At 42.1% G+C, this 22,998-nt stretch overlaps 1 long non-coding RNA gene across 1 annotated transcript in view; it reads right to left on the bottom strand.

Moving 5' to 3' along the window:
- Positions 1-6,532: 6,532 nt before the first annotated feature.
- The window catches only part of LOC309532330, a 32,564-nt gene continuing 16,098 nt past the window's right edge, over positions 6,533-22,998 (bottom strand). The window contains exon 3 of the long non-coding RNA XR_014219761.1: positions 6,533-6,886. This is a non-coding gene — a long non-coding RNA (uncharacterized lncRNA). The remainder of the gene's footprint in view (positions 6,887-22,998) is intronic.

Below are 22,998 nucleotides of genomic sequence, written 5' to 3'. Positions count from 1 at the left end.
AAATTCAATAGGCTGCATAACATAACTTGAGTTACTTACTGGAAATGTCAAGCACAAGTTGGTACCTTCATGCATATGTGATGGGAATGCCCATTGTTTAATGAATGTCAGGGTGGAAATGTTACATATATTTTTATAATAACTAGGATTGAGCTGACAGTACATTATTTTCTGATATTGTACAATTTTTAAAACAAAAAACCCCCACCCTGATGTAGGTGAGCATATGGCTCTTGTTAGAACTGTGTTGGGAGCTTCAAAGATTAGTATCGCAAATCACTGGAAATGGAAATGTCCATTGCATACCATAGAATGGCTGAGAACACTATCAACAGCCAAAATAGATCCATTGACTGCACTGAAAAAGTCATGGGAGGAAAGGAAACGGAAAAATCAATGAAAAGCTGCGGAGATTAGCCCTTTTGGTTGTGAAATGAAATAATCATTGTTAGGTGTACTCATTTAAAGATTTTCCCCTGATTTTCTTAATGCATGCTTTTAGTAATTTAAATAAAACTCTTATTATTATTATAAAGCCCTTTATGCTCTTTCAAGTATTTCCATTGGATTATGATTCTCTAAGCCTTACTCCTTGAAAAAAAAACTTCAGCTGCACTATGATTCTGCTATAAAGGCACTGTCTTCTAAGAAAAATCTTATTTTTATTAGAAGTTATTTCTGTATAGCAATTTAAGACCATCCTCATCCACACAAGAACTCCTTTGCTTCTGTATTTTGCCACTTATGCATTCGTGTATAGCACACAGTCATTGAGATTGTAGCTGCTTATGAACAGATTCTTAGTAAATGCCACAGTCTTTTGCATCTCTAATAGAAGACTCTACTGTCACTTTTGTGGATATGTCTGACAAAAATGATGAGCCTTCGTTTTCACAGGGGGAGTGACCTTTCCTTGTTGGCAAGCCATGTTGATTTGCTATCATTACAGTCCTTTGACTTGGACACAAGAAAGCGGGGAGAACAGGTAGTTCTTACGTCTACAGCTTCCATAGATACAGAGCATGACTAATTTGCAAAAACAATAGAGACGAACCACCTGAGGATTACTTCACCTGTTATGTTCTGATACAGAGATTATTCATCATTTTCTGTCTTTATCACTTCTCCCAGAAACACCCTCTGTGTCAGTCACAGAGTATTTGGGGACATATTCTAGGCCAGGTGTAAGGAACCTTTGGCCCGCCAGATTTTGCTAAACTACAACTCCTAACAGCCTTGGAAAGCATGGCCAGTGAAAAGGAATGATGGGAGTTGTAGTTCAGCAACACCTAGAGGGCCAGTTTCCTCACACCCACTGGCGAAGGAGCAGGGGTGTGGAGGGAGCGCCCCGCCCCTGGTGGCACAATCCCGGTGGGGTGCCATCACGGCTGCCCCCTCGCTGGTGGTGCGCCACGCCCCCGGGATGCACACCAGTCATGCCCCCGCCTGCTCTCCCTCCCCCCACCAGAGATTGAAGCTCCGCCACTGCTCACACCTGTTCTAGGCTGCATAGTTGATTCACAGGGAGTCTTCTGATGACATCAGTGGGGGCATCATCACACACACCAAGGATGGGAGGAACTTTCTATATCTGGTCTGTGTCTCTGTCACCTGTTCTTACCCAACATTCTATCCCATTTCTACATTAATCTGAAATCTTATCAAAATAATATTTAAATATTAATTTAGTGCACATGTAAATGTGCATTTTCCCTAAAAGTACATGTTTCAATGTATATTTTCCTCAGAAAATACATTTTCAAACATACATTTTCTCTCAAAAATTGCCTTTCGATAGCTGCCAGGAACTGTCAAAACATCTGGAGATGTGTGAAAACCATTTAATAGCTAAGTTCTGGTCCACACATTGGGTCTGAGAGGGACAGATTAGGAAAATAAATATAAAAATGTATGAAAACCTAAATGTCTAAGCATCTCAAAATTTCTCCCACCACCCAATCCCTGGTGTGTGTTTTTGAACATTTTCCTCTACTTGCCTGAACTTCCTTAAACTTTTTCCTCACTCCTTCTCTTAATTCCCATCCTCAATTTCATGCTACCATATGCTTGTGTAACTGAGAAGTGCTGAAAGATTCCTTCCCTCATGCTAGAAACTCTTATTAAAGTACTATATTTGCACTTCGATAACTCAGAAATAGATTCTTTTCAAACTTCAAACTTGCCATGATCTTGTCCTGAAGGAGGACAAGTGCCTTTGACATGTTTGAAGAACTTTTGTTTCAGAAGAAAGCAAAGCTGGCGGTTAAAAGGGAAGCACAGTAGATAATTTATCATGGCACTATTAACAACAGAAGGAGTCATAGTGCCAATACTGGTTTATTGGGCTTCTAGAAAATGTTCACCTATTCAGTTTTCAGCTTGAAAGCTGTGCTTTCAGGTTATATTTCCTGAGGGGACTTTGTATTGTGAATATTCTCTTTTTTTAAAAAAAAAACCCCACAAAAAACCTATTGGTATCTAACTAAACAGTTAAAGCACTATGGAACTTAGCTAACCTCTCCTTTCCCCACGTGACCCCTAAATCTGTTCCAGGGGTCCCCGTCCCTCTGGAATAATTTATGGGGCACATGGTGTATGCAGTAAGAGGAAAAGGTGAGCAAGTTTACTGGGCAGATAAATGTTCTTGCACCGGCCAAACTATTTAGTTGGGTACCCCCTAATATATATATTTCCTAGTTTTTCCATGTCTTAGGAAACCCAACCTTGAGAGATTGATTGCCTATTACCGCTATTGTTATATTTAAATATTTTTTATGAATCCTGATGCGCTTTTACTTGTCTTAATGCACGGTTTGCTGTGTTTTTTCACAGCTGTAAACTGTCTTGGGATTCTTATAAAAGATGGTATAAGTCTTATTGAGTTCAATAGGGCTTACTCTCATGTAAGTGTAATTGCAACCAAGGATGAGTGAATCAGTCCATTTTGATTTTTCTTAGTTTCTCATTTTTCTCCATCTTAAGTTCAGCTCTTCACATTTTCACATCCATTTGTGATTTTGTGTTAAATCCTCTTGAAAATTCATCAGCATTTCTGTGCAAGTTTCTCACAATATACAAATTTGTATGTGGTTTAACTTAAAATACATTTTTAAAAAATTATTTTTCTCCAACATAGCGCATCTTTGTGTTGTTTTTGCTAAAACGTGCAATCTCATGGACACTTAACTCAAGTATATTCATTTTCAATATAAAGAAAAATTACTTGGTTGGAGAACCGAATTGTAAAGTTCAGAGAAGTGTGAATTTCAAAAGATGGCTGTGTTTTGGCTTGTGTATTAAAAAATACGGAAAACAGATCTAAGATGCAGCCAGAATCTACATCCAACACATTTCAGGTCATACAGATTCTTCCTGGGAGGATGTTTAGGTCATACTGAAAGCACAAATCTCTCCCTGGATTTACGCCAAGTGTTCATCCAGCAGCTTCTCATACACCTTCAGTATATGTCCCTGTTCTCCCATTCATCTCTGCTTTTAGCTAATAAAAGAGAATTTTTGGCTTGCTAATCCCAATCAAACTAATCATCCAGGGAAATGAGGCCGTGTGCCATTACTTCAAGTGTTTGTCACAACTGCTGCAAGCCATTTGGTTCTTTCATGCTAAATATTACTGAAAACCAGTTAAGTAACGCATGCAGTCCCATTAACCTCTGTCAAACTGATGTCATTAAGCCACAAAGATGGATCCAGCCTCTTTGACAGGTCTGTTTGAGTTGCATCAGTGCAAATCTTGTGGTCCATGCCCAAAGCTAAATCGTGATGTGGTGAACAACAAAGCTTATTTTTTTTAATCATTTGCTCCAAATCTGAAGTGGATATGTTGCTGTACAAATATTAAAATGGTTTTGGAATGGTCCCCTAGCTGGACATTACAATATTTTTAATACAATTGATTTACAATTGCTTGAGTCTTGGGGGAGACTGAAATTGGTTGGGCACATGTCCAGTGTTTTATGTTGTTCCAAGCCTCTGAAAATCATAACAGCTTAGGAAAAAAGCAAAGAGACACTGTTTCGTGAAGTGTATTAGAAAGGAATAAAAAGTGGGGATTTTGTCATACAGATTCAAGCTTGATTGTTACAGCTTTTTAAATTGCTTTTTTGTTGATCTATACTTTTCAAATTTGTTAGAGGCAAATGCAAGTCATTGTGTTGTGGTCTCTCAGATGTAAGAAGGAATGGGGTCCTCCTTTGGACCTGTGGATCAGGACAAAAATGCCCATGTCTGGGATCAAATCAACATTTGAATCAGTACAGTCGTACCTTGGAAGTCAACCGGAATCCATTCTGGAAGTCGGTTCAACTTCCAAAACATTCGGAAACCAGAGTGCAGCTTCTGATTGGCTGCAGGAAGCGCTGTCGGACATTTGGGTTCCAAAGAACATTCGCAAACCGGAACACTGACCTCCAGGTTTGCGGCGTTTGGAAGCCAACCGTCCAAGTACCAAGGCCTTCAAGATCCAAGGTACGACTGTATTCAAATTTCAAAGTGGCAGCTTGACACCAAATACTCTAAAGTATATTCTAAAGTATACCAGCAAATTCCCACTCAGGTTAAATGGATTCCAGCATGAGGTTTTGTGGTGTGTGTGTGTGTGTGTATTTACTTGCAATGCAGATTAGTGGTTAATGTCATATTTTCAAATACAAATCTGAAGGGTGAATCCAGGCAGCCAATATTTCTAATTATCCAGTGAGCAGCTATTATTCATGTTGCCAAGCCAGAAGCCAACAACTCACAGCCTCAATTGTCTCTCGCTTAATATATTTCATTCAGGATATATACCAAATTTGACTTCTCCCAAAGTTGTACTGATAAGAAATAAGCACTCCCTTCTCTAATGGCATGGGGTAACCATAGCAACTTGATCCAACGTGCAGTAAAAAAAACAAGCAGCTCCATGAGGAGGCTATCTGGGAACTCAAGAACTGAAAGATAAATAATAATAAGGTTCAAACAATCTGCACTCCACAGAAGGAGAAAAAAAATAGAATGATGACAGGATGATTATTATTAATCATTACTGTAGCACATGAAATTTCAGAGCTGCTTTGCAGAAAGTAAAAGCTAACAAGCTGATGCCCAGTTGGCTCACAGTTTAGAAAATATATAATACAAAGGAACTCCCATTGAATTTGTATTCATCATTGTGCCTTTCTACATCATTGTTCTCCCTAGATTCAGGGCCTTTTACAAGTTTAAGTGCGAGCGAAAGGCAGAATCAAACATACATTTATTTTATTCAGACAAAAAGATGAGGACAGATTTATTGTGTTCCCTCGTAGTAGGCGATGGATGCTAATTTTGCTTTCATACACCATAATTATAAGAAGTTGGAGATCGAATAATTTCCTACAGCTCTTTGGGACAAACGAGATGATAAACAGATGCAGGCCTGCGGGACTTCATAAATCTCGTTCTCAAAAGTTGCAGGCTCAGATTCCTGCCTTGCACTTGGCATGTTTTGTGGCAGGTGGGTAGCTACAGATTTGCATAAACCCATCAAAGCCGCACCACAGATACACCTGTCTGCTACTCCACAACGCAGTGTAGTGCTGCCATCATGTCTGAGCTTTCACACAGAGAACAAATCATGGCTCATTGATAGAGCCATGCTGATTAAAGGGTAAGCGCTACTAGGCACAAGATTTGTTCACCACTATAAAAATCACACTCACAAATGCGCGCGCGCGCGCACACACACACACACACACACACACACTTGCTGAGTCAAACATATAACTTCCTGCCCAGTGCAGATTCGAATGGCACTTCTACCATATACCTTTAAACCAGTTTCAATTCTATTCAGATGGCATTCTATAAATGGATTAGGATTCCAAAACAAGACATTTGCAACAAGCCACAGACAAGGCTCTTCCTGAAAAGTTATGCCTGTAAAAGAAGAAGAACGTGTCAATTTGATTTAAAAGTTGTAATGTTGATGCACCTAGATAGTCACCAAACAGGAATGAACTTTGATTAAAGTAGTGTTGTGGTCAATAGCCTTCCCTAAAGTAGGATTAGGGATTAGAGGGTGCTTTGGGATGCCCAAAAAGTGATGAGGTGGCAACCCTAGTATATTTACTCCACTCTTCCTCTGAGAAAGTCAGAACAGCCAAAGATCTGAAGCACCATGAATCTAGCCTTGTTAGAGTGGGTTGCTGCCAGTCACCTGACCTCAGGTTGGCCACACTGGTGCTGCTGGAGGAGGCAATGTGTTGGCCAGGTTGCTATGGTGCAAACACACCAACGAGCACCGTATTGGCTTCACCGGTGCATCCGCATCTGACCTTTGCTTGTTTATATCACTGCTGCTTAACAAGATGGCGAGCGATGAGGCAGCAACAAGGTCAGTCAGTGAAAAGTGAAAAGGCTGAAGGGGGGGAGGGAGAGGTCTGGAATTTGTGGAGAATGGTGAGGAGCAAGCTCTCTCCTAACATATGTGGCCTTGAGCAGACAGAAAGCAAAAAAAGTGAGGGGATGTTTTGGGCTGATGGTGACAGGCAATGCACAAGTTATGAATTGCTACATTGAGTGAAGCAGCTGGGTTCTCCATGAGGCCTCTCCTTAGTCATGCAGAGCTGTCTGCCAGTTGTAGCCAGGAGGTCATTGCCACCCTCCATGATCTTCAGCTGTAAATGATAAGTCAAGTTGGGACCTCTCCTGAGTTGCATGGAACTGTGAGTAATAGCTCTGCAGGGTGTAAGCCCCAATGTGAGTTTGGGAAGCTTGAAATGGGATTTGCATCATTCAGGGGGGTGGGCTTCATTTTTAGCTCTCCCCACTTACCTGATTTCTGAGTCTGCTCAAGATAAATATCAAAATGTCTCAGGGTTCTACACAGGTTGTCACCAGATTTCACCTAAAGCAAACATCCAAAGCCAATTAGGGATATTTTCAAGAGATGGCAAAACAACTTTTCTAAGGATGGCTTCAGACACACCTAAGGAGATCTCAGTCATGGCTTGTGAAGACCCAGTAGAGCATGGATCAAAGCAAGTCCAATATTGTAAAATAATGTTTCAGTCATAGTCACAGTCATAGAAGAACAGAGAAATAAGTAGTAAAAACAAGATTCACTCAGCTCATCTTTGTCCATGTGTTTAAGGCATATCTTTCTGAAATGTTTTTTCTGTGTCAGGGTAGTTGTACTGAAATGGAGATAAATACATAGCAACATCCCTTCTAGACTTCAGACATTGTCACAGCAATTTGGGTTTATGACAGGTTTGAAATCACAACAAAACTTCCTGTTTTGACACTACCTGGAGAATCAAGGTTCAGTCAGAACAACTTCATTCAATGGTCATCACTACTCAAATTAAATTAGTTCCTCCCCATTACTTTCTGTCCGGTAGGTCTAGCATCTGGAAGCCTATTCACCATAAAGGTAGGAGCGGTATAAAGAGAAGCAAAATATTAGCACAATTCTAAGATGGCGCCACTAGAAAACATACAATATGGAATTCAGATATGGTGATTGACTGTGGTTTAATTCATTCATTCATTCATTCATTAAGAATTAAGACAACCTATTGGAGGATAGAGTCACCAGTGCCTATTACAGTAGCTATGATAGTTGAATTGAATTATCCATTTAAAGATTCAGAGAGTGTACCTGTGTATCGCAGATGCTAAGGAGAAGTAACAGGTCATCATCTGCTCAACTTATTTGTGTGGCTAACCAAGATGGCTGGCTGTTGTTGAAAACTGAATACTGGATATTATCTCAATTCTTAGATAGTGAAACAGCATTACCCATGCACAAGTGCCATCCAGCTTAGGGAAAACCCCAATATTTGTAGAAGTAGAAAAAGGGGGGGACTGTTAAAAACAGCCAAGTGAGGACAGGCTCCCTCAGCATCTATGGATTGCTGGCTGAGTACTGGAGGGGAAACAGAAGACTGAGTGAAGTGGAATGGATCATCCTGGAAAAGGGCATGCCTAGCTAGTGGTACCAAGAACAGGAGTGCTCCTCATTGCAATATTTTGTTGCAGGTTCCACGTGAACTGCTCTACTCTTGCAGTATAAAAGGCTTTCATAACTAGACTCCTTGGGATCCAGACAATTCAGCAAAATTGGTTGAAAACAGCTGGCTCACTTGCTGAGTTAAAGAGAACACACAGGAACATTAGCAAATCGAGATTTGTACACAACTCTTTGTATCCTCCAAGGGAGGATCTCATATCTCATACAAGCCGAGAAAGACACAGAGAGGTCTGTGCCTATTGCTAAACAGATAGATATATGTTTGCTTAGAGTGGAATTGTATAGATATAGATTCCCGAGGAGATAAAGCAATGCAAATACCTCCCATTTCCAACTATGTTTTACTTTCCTCAATCTCTCTCCGGAGAATGTCTCTTTGTTATTAAACCTTGATTCTTTTGTACTTCATCTGGTTGGCTCCTTGTGTGTTTGTTGTCTATAATCGTCTCCATGAAGGCTGAAGTGTAGCAAGACAGTCAACTCTCGATAGGCAGAACTGAATGAAACATTCTCCCTCTGGAGCAAGTTATTTGCAATGTGAGAGCTGTGCACACATGTGCAGGTGAACGGCATGTGTGCAACTCTCTGACTTGAGCTCTTGGCATGCTATAAGCGATAATATATTTCAGTAAATTTTGCTTTGGGGCCTATAAACGTTTGTCATCCTTCCAACACGGTTTTGGATTTGTTCTAAGAAACCTAATACTAATGTTGAAGTAGGATAAACAACAAAGTACTTATATGTGATAATAAGGGGAACCTTTTGTAACAAAAGAAACCTTGTTAATTTCAGCACTGTTGGGAAATGAAAGGGGCCCAGAGAAATCAGGTCTTGCCAACTTCAGTATTTAATAAAATCTCATAAACTATGGGGACAAAGTGGACAAGTATTACCAAATCAGCTGTGTCCCTTTACAGGGGAAATAAAACACCCCAAAGCATTAGAGCGTTCCTGAAGACGAGCACTGCAAGGAGCCAAACTTAATGGAATATATATGTTTCTGCAGCTTGCATTACAGGCTTTTGCATAACTGTGCTTGTAGACCACAATAGGGCTTTTAAACAAGAATAATCTTAATAAAGTGGGAGCCTATCAGTTTGACTCAAGACATAACCTTTGGGAGTGGGGGAAGGAGCAAACCACAGGGATCACTGAGACAGCAAAGGAATGGAAAGCAATTCTGGCTGTGGCTGCAGTTGCGTTTTAAGTGGGCTTGGCAGCTCAAGATCTGAATCCCAGCACAGTGGGAGAGGCTACAAGTTTAACCTGCAGGGTTTAAGGTGCACATTTTCACTCTTTGCTTTTCTGAATAGCTGAAGCCCTCAACTAAGTAATGGAACTGACATGGTGCTGCCAACCCCCTCCCTTTTCCACGTTCATCTTACTTTATTTATCTTAGAAATGGATGGGTCTATTTACTACCTCAGAAGCGCTTGGCTAAGAATGGGCCCAGAAAGATTGCTTGGTGCATCCTGAAGGATGGCACCTTGAGCACATCTCAGCAGGCTTTCAAAGGAATTAAGACAACAAAATAACAGGAGATTAACTGCACAACAGCAATGTATTTGTTTATGTTGCTGTATCCTCTGTTAGCCTCTGAGGTGCAGTCATTTTGTAACCATGCCAGGGAGATGCTGGAACACTAACTGGGCTGTGTCATAGCAGGCACACAGAGAGCTTTAGGTACATCAAGATGGGATTTCTGTTTCCACCAATGGCTGGCCAGATGCTTCTGGGAAATCATCAGCAAGGGCACGACCGACTTCAGGAAGGGAAGCATCCCAAAGGGTGTGAAGCAATTTCTATGGAAGAGTCCTGTGGGACAGCTTTATGCAAAGGCACAATTGTTCTCTGGGCAAGCAAGCTATGAAAAAGAGCACAGTGGCGCTTCTGTGACTGAGAGAAGAGATGAGCAAATCTCTCTGTTCCACTTTTGCATGCACTCACCATAAATCAGTAACATCCAATTTCTGCATTAATCTGCAATTTTTTTGCTTGTTTCTTTTTTAATCTGGATAACAACGTCTCTTAAATAGACACTTAAGTATGTGAACAGTGGTACCTCGAGTTAAGAACTTAATTCGTTCTGAAGGTCCGTTCTTAACCTGAAACTGTTCTTAACCTGAAGCACCACTTTAGCTAATGGGGCCTGCCGCTGCCGCTGCGCTGCCGCTGCACGATTTCTGTTCTCATCCTGAAGCAAAGTTCTTAACTCGAGGTACTATTTCTGGGTTAGCAGAGTCTGTAACCTGAAGCGTATTTAACCTGAAGCATATGTAACCCGGGGTACCACTGTATTTTAATCTGTTTTGATCAATATACACATTTCTAAAATATTTTTGCTCAAAGTCACACATTTCTAAATGTGTTTTATATGCTCTTTGAAATAAGAACTCCATCAGCCAACTGTTGCAAAAGGATATCATTATATGGAAGACTGGTATACACATACATGCTCACCCGTGATCTAGAAGTCAGTTTGTGGGAAGTTCTAAATTTTTTGGGGGGAGGGGTATAACCTAGGCACCTACAGCAGGCTCGACTCTACAGATATGCTCCCAATGTGGATGGGGTCAACAGAGACACGGCAGTGAAGGTGGGTGCAGCCATTCCCCTTGTGTGAGAGAGATAATACCAATATAGTGGTACCTTGGTACTTGAACAGCTTGGCTCCTGAACAAATCGGCTCCCAAACGCTGCACACCTAGAAGTGAGTCTTCCAGTTTGTGAACGTTTTTCAGAAACTGAATGTCCGACGTGGCTTCTGCGGCTTCCAATTGAATTCAGGAAGCTCCCGCAGCCAATCGGAAGCCACGTCTTGGTTTTTGAATGGTTTTGGGAGTTGAATGGACTCCCGGAATGGATTAAGTTCGAGAACCAAGATACCACTGTATAGTGCTTATAACACACAATTATTATATGTAGGGAAGCAGGGAAAACAAGCAAAGAAGACATCAGAGGCTACTCCCGCTGGATTGTCCCCTTGGAAGAATTTGTATCCTTAAAACAACAACAATATTGCACATGATTGTAAGTCTCCTATCATTCATTCATTCATTCGTTTAACCCCTGCCCATCTGGTTGGGCTGCCACTCTGGGCTGCTCCCAACACATACAAAAACACAATAAAACATCAAATATTAATAGTAACCGTCTGATCCAATCTAAAAAATCACAATAACTTTGAAATAAAATAAACAACATATATCAAAGCAATATTCAATAATCCATTAGAATCTAATAGTAAACAGTAAAATTAAACGTCAGCAAATAATAATTAAGCAATTTACACTTATCACAACAAAGAATTACTAATCAGTCATCAGTTAAAAATAACAGCAAATCACAATGCATAAAACACCACCGAACATACAAAAGCATGTAAAAGGATCAAATTTAGAAACAAGGGCACACAACTTATAAAATTATTTTTTAAAAAAAATATATCCCTGAACTTCCCAGCTGCTTGTGCTCTTCTCAGAATCACGGTCTGGGAAAGGCTCCCAGGACTGTAGTTCGGGGGGGGGGGGCAAGGCAAGTGGAAAAGCCATTGCCTGGTGGCCAGCAGAAAGATTCTCTCTCCTCAGTTCTTTCTCTGGAGCAGTTGTCATCTGAAGGCTCCCAGGGCTGGCGGGTGGGGCAAGGCAACTAGAATGCAGGAAATAATCTGCACACGAAGCAGATTCTACATGAAAATTTGCAAAGCCCCAGGCTGCACATCACACATGATTTGCAGCATAAGCGTGCATTTGATTTTAGTTAAAATGGCTTCATTTTCATTAACTAAAACTAAGTTGCAATCAGACGGAAAGTTTGGGTGGTTGCTGGCTTGCCAGTATCCGTAACTTTTGGTGCCAGGTCATTGTAAACAGAAGCCCCTGGATTGATGAGATTTCTTTCTTCCAACTCATCTCTTCTCTCTCTTGCTGCCCAGCTGAAGAAGAGAGATTGGCTGTTGTGACCTCCTGCTGATGCTGTCCAGCTGAAGGAGAGGAACTGGCCGTTGTACCCTTGTGCTGAGTCTGCTTGCCGGAAGATGGACTCATGCATGCTCTATTATGCTGAAGCTGTCCACCCGAAAAAAGACACTGGTCCCTGGTGTGGACCATTGTTATGATAGAGTGGTATGCCTAGACAGGGTGTTGAACAGCTAGACCTGGGTGTCCATTTGCACACATGGCAACTACTTTAAAAATGACGCGCTATGCGAGCAAAGGAGGAGGAAAGCTGTGTGAATGTGTTTGCAATGAGTGCCGAAAACAGCACAAAAAGGGAAGTACAGGCTTGTCCACAATTCACTTGCGGACACAATACCTAGAAAGAATAGGTCTGAGTGGTTTTCTGCTTGTCTGTGCTTTCTAGGCATGGGGTCTGAGTGGTTTTCCATTTGCCCGGGAAAACTCACTCTTGGCCACTGACTTGGAACAGACGTCAATCCACACCAAATCCAGTTGACATTTGCTCCAATTCATTGATAAAAAGTGGGTTTTCTCAGGGGCAAGTGGTGTCACAAGCCGACATGTGGATGAGCTCAATATTTTGATACTCAGGAAAGCCACAAGGTAAATACATCTAGATCAGACCTATTTTTTTATGATTATTGTAAATTTCCATGCAAATAGACAGAGAAGTCATACCTTGGAAGTCGAACGGAATCTATTCCAGAAGTCTGTTTGACTTCCAAAACGTTTGGAAACCAAAGCTTGGCTTCTGATTGGCTGCCCCGTCGGACGTTTGGGTTCCAAAAGAATGTTTGCAAACTGGAACACTCACTTTTGGGTTTGCCAAAACGTTCAACTCGCAAGGTGTTTGGGATCCAAGGTACGACTGTGTTTTGTGAAAATGACAATGTAATTTTTCAAATGTGGACAGATATTTAAGATCTGGAGCAATTAATCTTTTCATACTATGGTTTAAATGCACATCTTCCTTATTTAATTAATCTGCAACTCAATCGCATTGAGCAAGAACAAGATAGAAAATCACATTTAAGAACACCATGTGAGCCCAGCATGCCATTTAAAGCTTAACAGGGTTCCACTAAGATATTGTTAAACAAGTCATGGAAAACATGATATATTGACTTTCCTCCCTCTCATTGCTGTCCTCTAGAGAATTTTGGAGGAAGGAATATATTCATGTTGCATATTTTAACAATAATTGTGGTAATGACTAGCTCACCCATTGTGAGTGTCTGAATTTTTCAGATGAGAAAGCTCAGGAATACATACACTATAAATTTTTAAAAGGCTAGGGAGCACACAGTCTTCTTGGATCATGGGTTCCGACACATGATATGTGGTTTTAATTGTTTATAATTATGAGGCTCTGGCAAAAACAGCAAGATACAGTTGTAAAAAATAATGAGGCTATGGGACATTAGCACACATCAAGTTTGTCCTGCTTTCATACAAAATTTACTCGCAGGATTCAGTACCATAGGATTGCACCAATGGCTACAAGCTTAGAAGTCTTTTCAAAAGAACTGGACAAATTAATGGAAGATGGATCTTACAACAGCTGTTGGCTGAAACAGCTAAAATAACCTTCTATGTTCACAGTGCCTCTGAAAAGAGAAGAAGTAGTGATGCCCAAAAGTACCCTGAGAAAATTTCTCAAAACTAAATCAAAATCCCTGTTCCTTTTTTCTTTTTCTTTTTACTGAATCTTTGTCCCACACAAAGGTGGGTTTCAGAGGAGGGGTTGTTTTTTATTTTGAAAATTTAGGTCCTTTCAGGGGAACAAAAGCAGTCCTTTTTTCTGAGGGTATGCAATGGAGTTCCGGCACCTTTCCCCCCCCAAAAAAAAATGTTTAAAATGTGGCATTTACTGTAACAACTTCATGGTGAGTACCAGCTCCTTTCTTCTTCTTCTTCTTCTTCTTCTTCTTCTTCTTCTTCTTCTTTAAAAATGCACTGGACAAAAGACATAGGATTTTCAGGTGGTGGAGCAATATTTAAAGTTATGATGTGATGAGAGCGTTCACACCCCGCCCCGCCCCACCCCATCCCCATTTTTAGACTTAAAAATGCCAATACTTGGATAATCAACCTGTTCCTGAGCAGTGGCATAGGAAGGGGGGGTGTTGTGGTTGTGGGCCGCCCCGGGTACCATCACTGGGGGGGTGACAAAATGGCAAAAATATGTGTTTTTATAATAAATAATAAAAAATGGTCTCACGACACTTTTTTGTGGGGGAAAAAAATAACTCCCACACCCACCACTCACCCCTTCCTATGCCACTGGTAGCTAGGTGAGGGGGCGGGCACTGGGCACCACACCACGGGGCCTGCAGCTTGCCTGAGCCATGCTTCTCTCCTGAGGGGGAGGTGGCGGGTGGACTGCCTGTAAGTTCCACACTGCTTTTTTGAGAAGCGCGGGGCTTGCATTTGCCCACCACCTCAGCCACCCTACAGGCTGAGGGGGAGGTTGTGGAGAGGCTCCGTGCAACGTGCCCAGCCTTTTCTCGCCCCGCCACCATGGGTGGCTCACTCTGCCTCTTGCTGCAGGACGCACACACCACACCAGGTACCTGAGCGGCTTGCTACACCGCTGTTCCTGAGACTGACATTCTGCAATGACATTGTGTTATTCCCATTCTGGGGTGCTCCCTGCCCCCCCCCCAAATTGTTGCAAACAAAGCCGGGACAGATATCTCAGCCCTGCTTTAATGAAAAACTTTTTTGATTTCCATCATAATTCCCCAAGTGCTTCTCCTTAAAAAGAACCTTGATTGCCAACATTGCTTGATAGCATATGCCTCACCCTGTATGAAAGTTATGGTCTCACAGAGCCATTCCTGGTTGCATCTGGATTCCCTAAAGGATTTTATCTGAGAAGGGTCCCACAAATTTAATTTGGTGATATTTTAGTGGCAGCTGCGAAAATCCTAGCTGACATCTCTGTTATGAGACTTCTGCATTTCTAAAGGCATTTGGCTGGCTGCTTGTTGGAAACACATTGCAGGACCGGATGAACCACTGGCCTCATCAAACAAGGCAATTTTTTTTGTCTTATTTTGAGAACTTTTCCTCTTATAAGTGTGCGTTAGTGGGCTACTGCTAGGCTTGCAGACTGTCACAAAATTAGACTTTCCCTTTTCAGCAAGAGGGGCTGAAATGGAAGAGTGGAAGCTTACACATCAGCTCCCCAAGGAGTGCCTGTGCAGTCAATGAATTACTGACTTCTCCTTCCAGGCCTGTCATTCAGACTCCCTTTCACCATCACTAAAACTGTCTTAGGGCTACGTGCTCCTTTTTTTGCATCAAGAAATATACAGAACGTCTTGTGACCCACATAAATAAATGTATTCCCAAAGGGCTCGCGCTTGCCTTATAAGCCCTGGCCTTCACTGAAGAAGACACAGAGCAACTTGTCACAAGATAAAACTTGAGGAAGGATAGTGCCCAAAGGAATTAGATTTGAGCTTGGAGTTTCCCAGAATGCAAAAGGAAAATGTCCAGGCCTGCATTCAGGGAGGAAAACCAGCACACCCATTCCGGGGTGGTCATTTTATCTCTGAGCAGGGCAGGAAAGGCAACAATCACAACCCTATCTCATATGTATTCCATTCGCCTTTCAGGAACAGCTGAACTTTACTACTCCTAAAATTCTGTCTCTCAATTCTTCATAACAGGTGGACAGATTCAAGCAATGGAGTCAGCTGTCTATCTATATGGGTCAATTCTGATTTTTTTGTCCCTCTTTGAACCAGTCAAACTCTCCTTAATATATATCTTTAATTGTTATTTTGGAGCCATAATAGTTTATAGAGTTGTTAATGGAAGAAGGTAGCATTTTGGGTTTGGTTTAGTTTTAGATTTTTAATCAATTGATTCTGGTTTAGTTTTATTTTTACATTGTTCTTTATAGGACTAGCTTTAACTCTTCTCAAGAGCTCAAGCTGGCTCTCTTGGGATTTTCATCCTCAAATGGTGTTGTCTGACTCTTCAGTTGCTCCCCAATTAGCAGAGAAATGAGTAATGGGAACCAAAGGGACTTAGCATAGACAGAACCAGGAGAATCTGGAGGGCATTAGAAGATGGAAGAATGAGTGAGAAAGGTTTGGGTTAAATAATAATGATAATAAAAAAGCTGGTCTGATGTACAGAGTCCAATTCTTTCATGCAGCTACATTGACCATGTGTTGGCAGGGGAGACAGTGTTGAATCTGCTTCAGGTAGACAGTAAGTCTTCTGGCAGGCAATATCAACGTGACCTCCCAATAGCTGGGTTCTTTTCTGGGAGGCAGAATTAGCAGGAGGTCAAAATGGCCAGTCTCTGTCTCCTCTCCGTACACCATATATGCCTCTCCCACTGAGTCTGGCAGCTGCAACAGCATGTGGCACAATCACTTTTCCTCTTGTTGAGGTGGGTAGTGACAGCACTGGGCTCAATAGCCACTAGTCTCTCTCTTCACTTCTGTTCTACCACATGCTTGGTGGCTGTAAAAGGTAGCTCCACACTGGAGAAGTGATGCTGGTGTCACTCTGTGCTCTGAAGACATGAGTAGCTACATGGTCAACCAGCATGTACACCCACTAGTGTTGGGAAGTATGCCACTAGGCCCTGATTGGCTAAGCAATATCTGGCCCTGACTGGCTAAGCAATATCTGGCCTTCTGCATCATGGCCTTTCTGTATAAAAATTCTTTCTGACTTTTGTCTGATGCCCCCTGCTTTTGATGAAGATCCTGGGTTGCAACACCTGGTTCTGCCTGGATGCAGCTTGCTGGTACCGTGAGGTCTCTGACTCTCATGGTTAGTATTAAGGTAAGGCAATCTAAGTTTGTTAATGTCTATTCAAAGTCCCAAACGTATCCTTACACTGTCAGTTTTTCTCTTAATGGTCCTTTTGCTGGTAATGGATTCTTACGCTTAAGTTTATATAACCTCTTTAAGAAAGTATTGCATTTATCCTGTTGTGGCTTCTCGGGATAAGTTGGGCTCAGAAATCTGGTACCTAGCTGATTGGTTCTATGCTACTGAATGAATCGTGGGCCTGGGGCTCAACAGAAAGAGAGTGGGCTGTTTGGCTCTTTGTGAATCTCAAGGATGTCCAGAAATAGAAGAAGATGCCTTCACCCTGGTATGGCTCCCCTTTATCACATACACAGCACAACAAGACAATGACAAGAATCCACCAACAGCATACAAATCAATATGGCTAACCTGATTCAAAAACACACACACACCCCACTCACACATGAAAACAAAGTTCACCACAGCCAATCACAAACAAGCAACCTCACCCTAGGCCAAACCCAACCTCTCTCATCACCAAAGGAACACAAGCGAATAGCAAAGAGAACCTGCACAAGCGACACTGACACAAAACCCCACACATACATTAAGTAAAATAGAAACTTTGCCACCTGTAATGGTTCTAGGGGTTGCTTGTGTGTAAATCAACGCCACCCTTGGCTGGTTGCCTGAATGAACCCGTTCTGTCTGGACAGCCACGCGCCCGTGACTGTCTCAATCACTGGCAGAATCCGTTAGTGGGCGTTTCTTGAACTTCTTCCAGCACAGAAGCTCTTTGACGCCTAGTCTCTGCCTAGCTTCCCTGTGCGGAAGCCTTCTGCGCAGGGAGGGTGTGGGCATCAGAGGACCCGTGCTCTCCCCACTGGTTCCCGGCGAGGAGTCTTGGAGCCACCTCGCCGATTCCCCCATCTGCCCCCCTTCTCCACTGGTGTTACGCTGATTTCCCTCCCCAGAAGATGTGCTGCTTCTCTCCCTCCCGGGACGCTCTTCGGAATCCCTCTGGAGCCCTCCCTCTCTCTCTGGCTCCGGTGGCAGTTCCCTGACACCACCTGACCCCACCTCCACCCACCATGACTCCCCTTTTCTTCCTAATATAACCCTAATGTCTCAACAAATGAAATTGACCTATAGAAAACGCAACTTGAGAAAAGAGACATTGCACATACTTTTGTAAACCAAGAAATCTTTAATAACAATAAAAAGGGATGTCCAGAAAAAGCCTGAGTTTCCCCTGCACTACTTCTATGTTTTGTATCTTTGGTGATATTTTTTGTGTGCCATTGCTTTTATGTTAATGAAGAACAACAAAAACAAAAGGAGCACCATTATTTGGCATAAACAGGAAGTAAGTGAATGTGGCATACCAGCAGAGTTTTATTATGCTTTATATTTGTTGGAAGTCATGCAGAGTGGCTGGCGCAGCCCAGTTAGATGGGCGAGGGTAGTATTATTACACTGGTACCTCGGGTTAAGAACTTAATTCATTCTGGAGGTCTGTTCTTAACCTGAAACTGTTCTTAACCTGAAGCACCACTTTAGCTAATGGGGCCTCCTGCTGCTGCTGCGCCGCCAGAGCACGATTTCTGTTCTCATCCTGAAGCAAAGTTCTTAACCTGAAGCACTATTTATGGGTTAGAGGAGTCTGTAACCTGAAGCGTATGTAACCTGAAGCGTATGTAACCCGAGGTACCACTGTATTATTATTATTATTATTATTATTATTATTATTATTATTATTATTACTACACTCCTTTCCACACAACCCCCTTGCCAAAGAATACTGATATCCAGCATTCACAGGATGTCAGAATGACTATGTCACAAACGTTTGGATACATTCTGGCACATTGCCACGGCATTCTTGCACTTTAGCACATTAAAAGAAAAGAACGGAAACATTGTATAAAAAGTTATGGAGTTTCAACAAGAAGCTATGGGACATTCACCAATTGCAGCCAAAGAAATATAACTGCCCTAGAACTTTTACAGGTGCAAATGGTGTTGAATGTGCAATCATGTATAACGGCCCTGATAGCATCATGAGCACAAATCATGAGGAATGCACAATAAATGGGCTAGCCTTTCACTTGATGTTTCTGGAAAACCTGAAAGGCCTATTGCACAAGGACTTAATCTTGTGCTTGAGAGCTGTTGCCCAACTCAAGATAGCCCATCAAGGGAAGTGTTCCACACAGTTCTCATAACTGGGATGGTGGTCCAAAGCCTAAGCTTTTGCCATAGCTGAAAAAGTTATGGAAAAGCATAAGGTAATTAGGAGCTAAAACGAGAGAGATGATGATGAAGAAGAAGAGTTTGGATTTGATATCCCGCCTTTCACTCCCTTTTTAAGGAGTCTCAAAGCAGCTAACAATCTCCTTTCCCTTCCTCCCCCACAACAAACACTCTGTGAGGTGAGTGGGGCTGAGAGACTTCAGAGAAGTGTGACTGGCCCAAGGTCACCCAGCAGCTGCATGTGGAGGAGCGGAGACGCGAACCCGGTTCCCCAGATTATGAGACTACCGCTCTTAACCACTACACCACACTGGGATAAGTTTGCATGGGACCCCTTCTTGCATTGTGTGACCAGTCAGAGAGCTGTAATAAAACCACCATTTCTCCCGAATTCCCCCACCTGCTGGTTAGATTTATTACCAAGACATCTCCCTGGCTAAGCAGTCCCTCATGGTCAATGCTAAATGGATGCATTTAGTGTGCTCATAAATTTTCCCAACATGTAGTAAACTGCTGTGCACTGTATTGTTCTGGTTATTTTAAAGTTCTTTTGTATAATTATGTATTGCCTCATGTTATGTTGTTATGGATTTTTTTTTAATGAATGCAGAATAAAAAAGACAACTGGCAAAACTCAGTGGCACCTCTAGAATTTACTTTTAGCATTACTCCTTGCAGTAATATCCTTTGCATAGTAATGACCAGGACCAGATCTTAGAATAATCCATGTTTAGCCTGGCACCCTGGGGACTACCATGCACAGGATATCACTGGAGGTGGGACAATATCTGAACCAAGCCTACATGTTTATACATGGAGCAGCAACAGCTATACAGTCCATGGAAACACACTTGAAAAGTTACACTGGCCAGAGGTCAATAATATTTGAGGGAGTCTGAAGGCTGCATGTGTAGTGTGATAACTTGCAGTCTGCCACTCTTTAAGGCAATTTGAGCACCTGCTGGGATTAAATGAGATAAATGCTGACTGTATGCAGCATGGCTTTGCCAAAAAGACCTTGGATTTGGCATCCTCTCCAGCATGTACAGTTATTGGACTCCATGAGGACATAGCATATGTTCTTTCTGAAAGGAAAGTGCTCCCGTTTAACAAGTTTTGTATTCCAAAATAAAGCATGCAGATAGTGTGGGGTTGTTCTGCCAACTTGAAGAATTGATTCAAACTTCACAATGTCTTAGTCTAATTGGAAGATATCCTGTTCAATAATACTAGCACATTTTCATACTCCTGGATTTTCAGTTTACTTCTGACTGCTTTGTACGGAACATCCCGCAGACCTGAATATTGCACCCTTCTCAGCTAAGTTAGGTTCTTTCTTAGGGCCAATGCAAATCCTTTCAAACAAAGCAACTGAAAGTCTTCAGGTTATTGTGCTAATTCCATTCTGCACAACGGTCAAATTGGGGTGCTTCAACTAACTGCAGAATTCATGTCAACGCCATGTCTAGTTGGCAGCCACAATGATTCAAAGCTATGTCAGGGTGACATTTTTCACACAAATTCCCCAAACCAGGTAGGGAATAAAGAACTACAGCTGTTTTAAAAAATTGACCAAAGGGTCATAATTCAGCACAGAGTAAAGTAAATTGTGGTCTAGTTCAGAAGGATGAGAAGCTAGTGAAGTTGGCACTGCTTGCCATGTCTCCCTGTGTTGCAGATAGAATGATTGCTGCTAGGTGACACCTGAAGGATGGAAATTGTCTTTCAGCAGAACCAAGGGAATAGTTCTGCTTCATGTTCTTAGTGAGGTTGTTCATTTTATTTACTTTTTTTTAAATTAGGTTACTATACCGCACATCATCACAAGATCACAGGGCAGTTCACAGGATAACTATATAATAAAATGTAAGAATGTTGTCACGCTGCAGTCTGTGTGGCTACTGATTGGTGGCTATGTCACTGCAATATGACAACAGAACAGCAGGTAGATTGTCCAAGCAGGCAAGTAGCAGGCGGCCCAAGTGAGCTGCAGAGGAACAGCCAGGCCAGGCTAGGCCAGCTCCTCAGCAACTGGCCTGTTCTGCTTCTACTGCCCACCTCAAACCAATGCTTCAATTTCAGCAGCACTGGAGACTGAAGAAGAGAAAAGTTACAGCAGAGCAGGACAGTTGCTGGGGAGATGTGGTCTGGACAAGCTATAAGGATGGCAAGGTTAAAGGGAGTGTGGTGGTTGGTGGTGGGGTAGAGCTGCTGAGGTGTAAAGGGAGGGGTGGGTAGGTTAGGTAAGGTGTAAAGGGAGAGAGGAATGGGGTTGAGCCAAGGGGGACAGAGGGGACATCAAACACAACAGGAATTGGGAACGGAATATACAGAACTGGGTGCAAATTATTGTATACATAATAAGAAAGGAACTAGTTGATGATGATATCCAGTTGAACTGGCTTGCTTCCGTCAGATATTATCTAAATGTTCTCTCTGTGGTGTTTGATATGCAGTGGCTCATTCACACATGCAAGTCACCATCTGATGCTTCAGTTATAAGGCAGCGAACATGCAAGCACGAATCATTCCACAACAGATTTAGATTTTCAGACCTGAGTTGGGCAAAAATCCCCTCATAAGTGTGAATAATGGCTCCATCTTCTCCTATAAATGTGCAACTTTGGCTTTGGGATACGTTTGCCACATGTGAGATTTCCTTGGCAGTCGTGCACAGTTAACATTTAGAGGCCAAGAAATGTACCCATTCTGGACAGCTGTCTAAATATTTCAAAGCGGGAACACGTTCAGAATGAATACCAGCAGTGACCCAGGAGGCAGTCTGCTTGCGTAATTAGTTTATAAATCAGTAGCGTGGCTATGTAACTAGGAGTGGATACAACAGCTGAAGTCACTTCAGCGTCAGCAAACTCTTTGCAAACCCAGGGGGTTCCAGGAATCATGCCGATATGGGGATTTATGAAGTAGGTAAACAGGGAAGCTTGTAGCCACCTAGAGAGTGGGGCAAAAGAATGGGGTTCAAAATATTACCATTCAGGCTTCTGCATTTGCCAAGTTAGCAGTAGGTTTCCGGCACCACCCCAGTGACATTTTAGCAACATTTTGGGGTCATTTCTGAGTTTGAAGCCATGTGCTTGTGCACAATCACACACCAATCGGACACGTGTAAATTGGTTGTTGCCTGTATTGTCTCAGCCTTCTTCCAGAAGACTAAAGAGGTATCATAGCTCACTGGTAGAACACATGATTTGCATTATCACAAAATGCATCTGGATTGTTCCAAAGGATTTCAGATAATAAGCGTGGGAATGAGCTGAAAGCCTGGAGAACTGCAGCCAGAGCAGACACTTCTTCGCCATATTGACAAATAGTCTGATTAAATTGGGGATGGGGGACGGCACAAGAGGTGACTCCCTATGTGCATATAGGGAACCTCAATTTCATCCTGACGAGAAACAAGTGATTTAGGTTAGACATGGTGGCAACAAGTGACCCAAAGTTACCCAATTAGTTCCACATTTAAATGGTGATATTAATTGTTGTTGTTGTTTACTGCATTTATGAATCGCCCTTCCTCAAAAAAAAAAAAGTCCAGCCCAATGTATAACAAAGGATGAAAAAACCCAATTGCATCGGTGATTAAAACAAATGCAAAACTGAAATATTCATAAAGTAACAGTCATTAAAAATACAAATCCACACACTGCTGATCAGGGCAAACATTACCATATCAGACTGAAAAAGTCCTGAGCAAACAGAAATGTCTTTAGCTGACATCTAAATCCCAGCAACGAAGGAGGCACATGCAACTCCAGGAGGAGATGCTTCCAGATTGTTGTGGGGGTTTTGTGGGGGTGTGTGTGTGTGATTTTGCTGTAAATAACAGGACTACAAAACATTGACAATTAAGCAAGGGAGGGCTGCTTTTTTGGCTTTGTGCATCTCTCTTTTTCTTCACATGATCTGTAAATGGGAATATATTTTACTACCTTGCTTTTCCTCCCAGGAGTTCACAGTTGCCTGTATTT

The sequence above is a fragment of the Podarcis vaucheri genome (genome assembly GCF_965113315.1).
Source record: "Podarcis vaucheri genome assembly, chromosome: 5".
Classification (NCBI taxonomy): Eukaryota; Metazoa; Chordata; class Lepidosauria; order Squamata; family Lacertidae; genus Podarcis; species Podarcis vaucheri.
The sequence above is the reverse complement of the archived record's forward strand: the minus strand, read 5'-3'. Positions and strand labels throughout refer to the sequence as shown.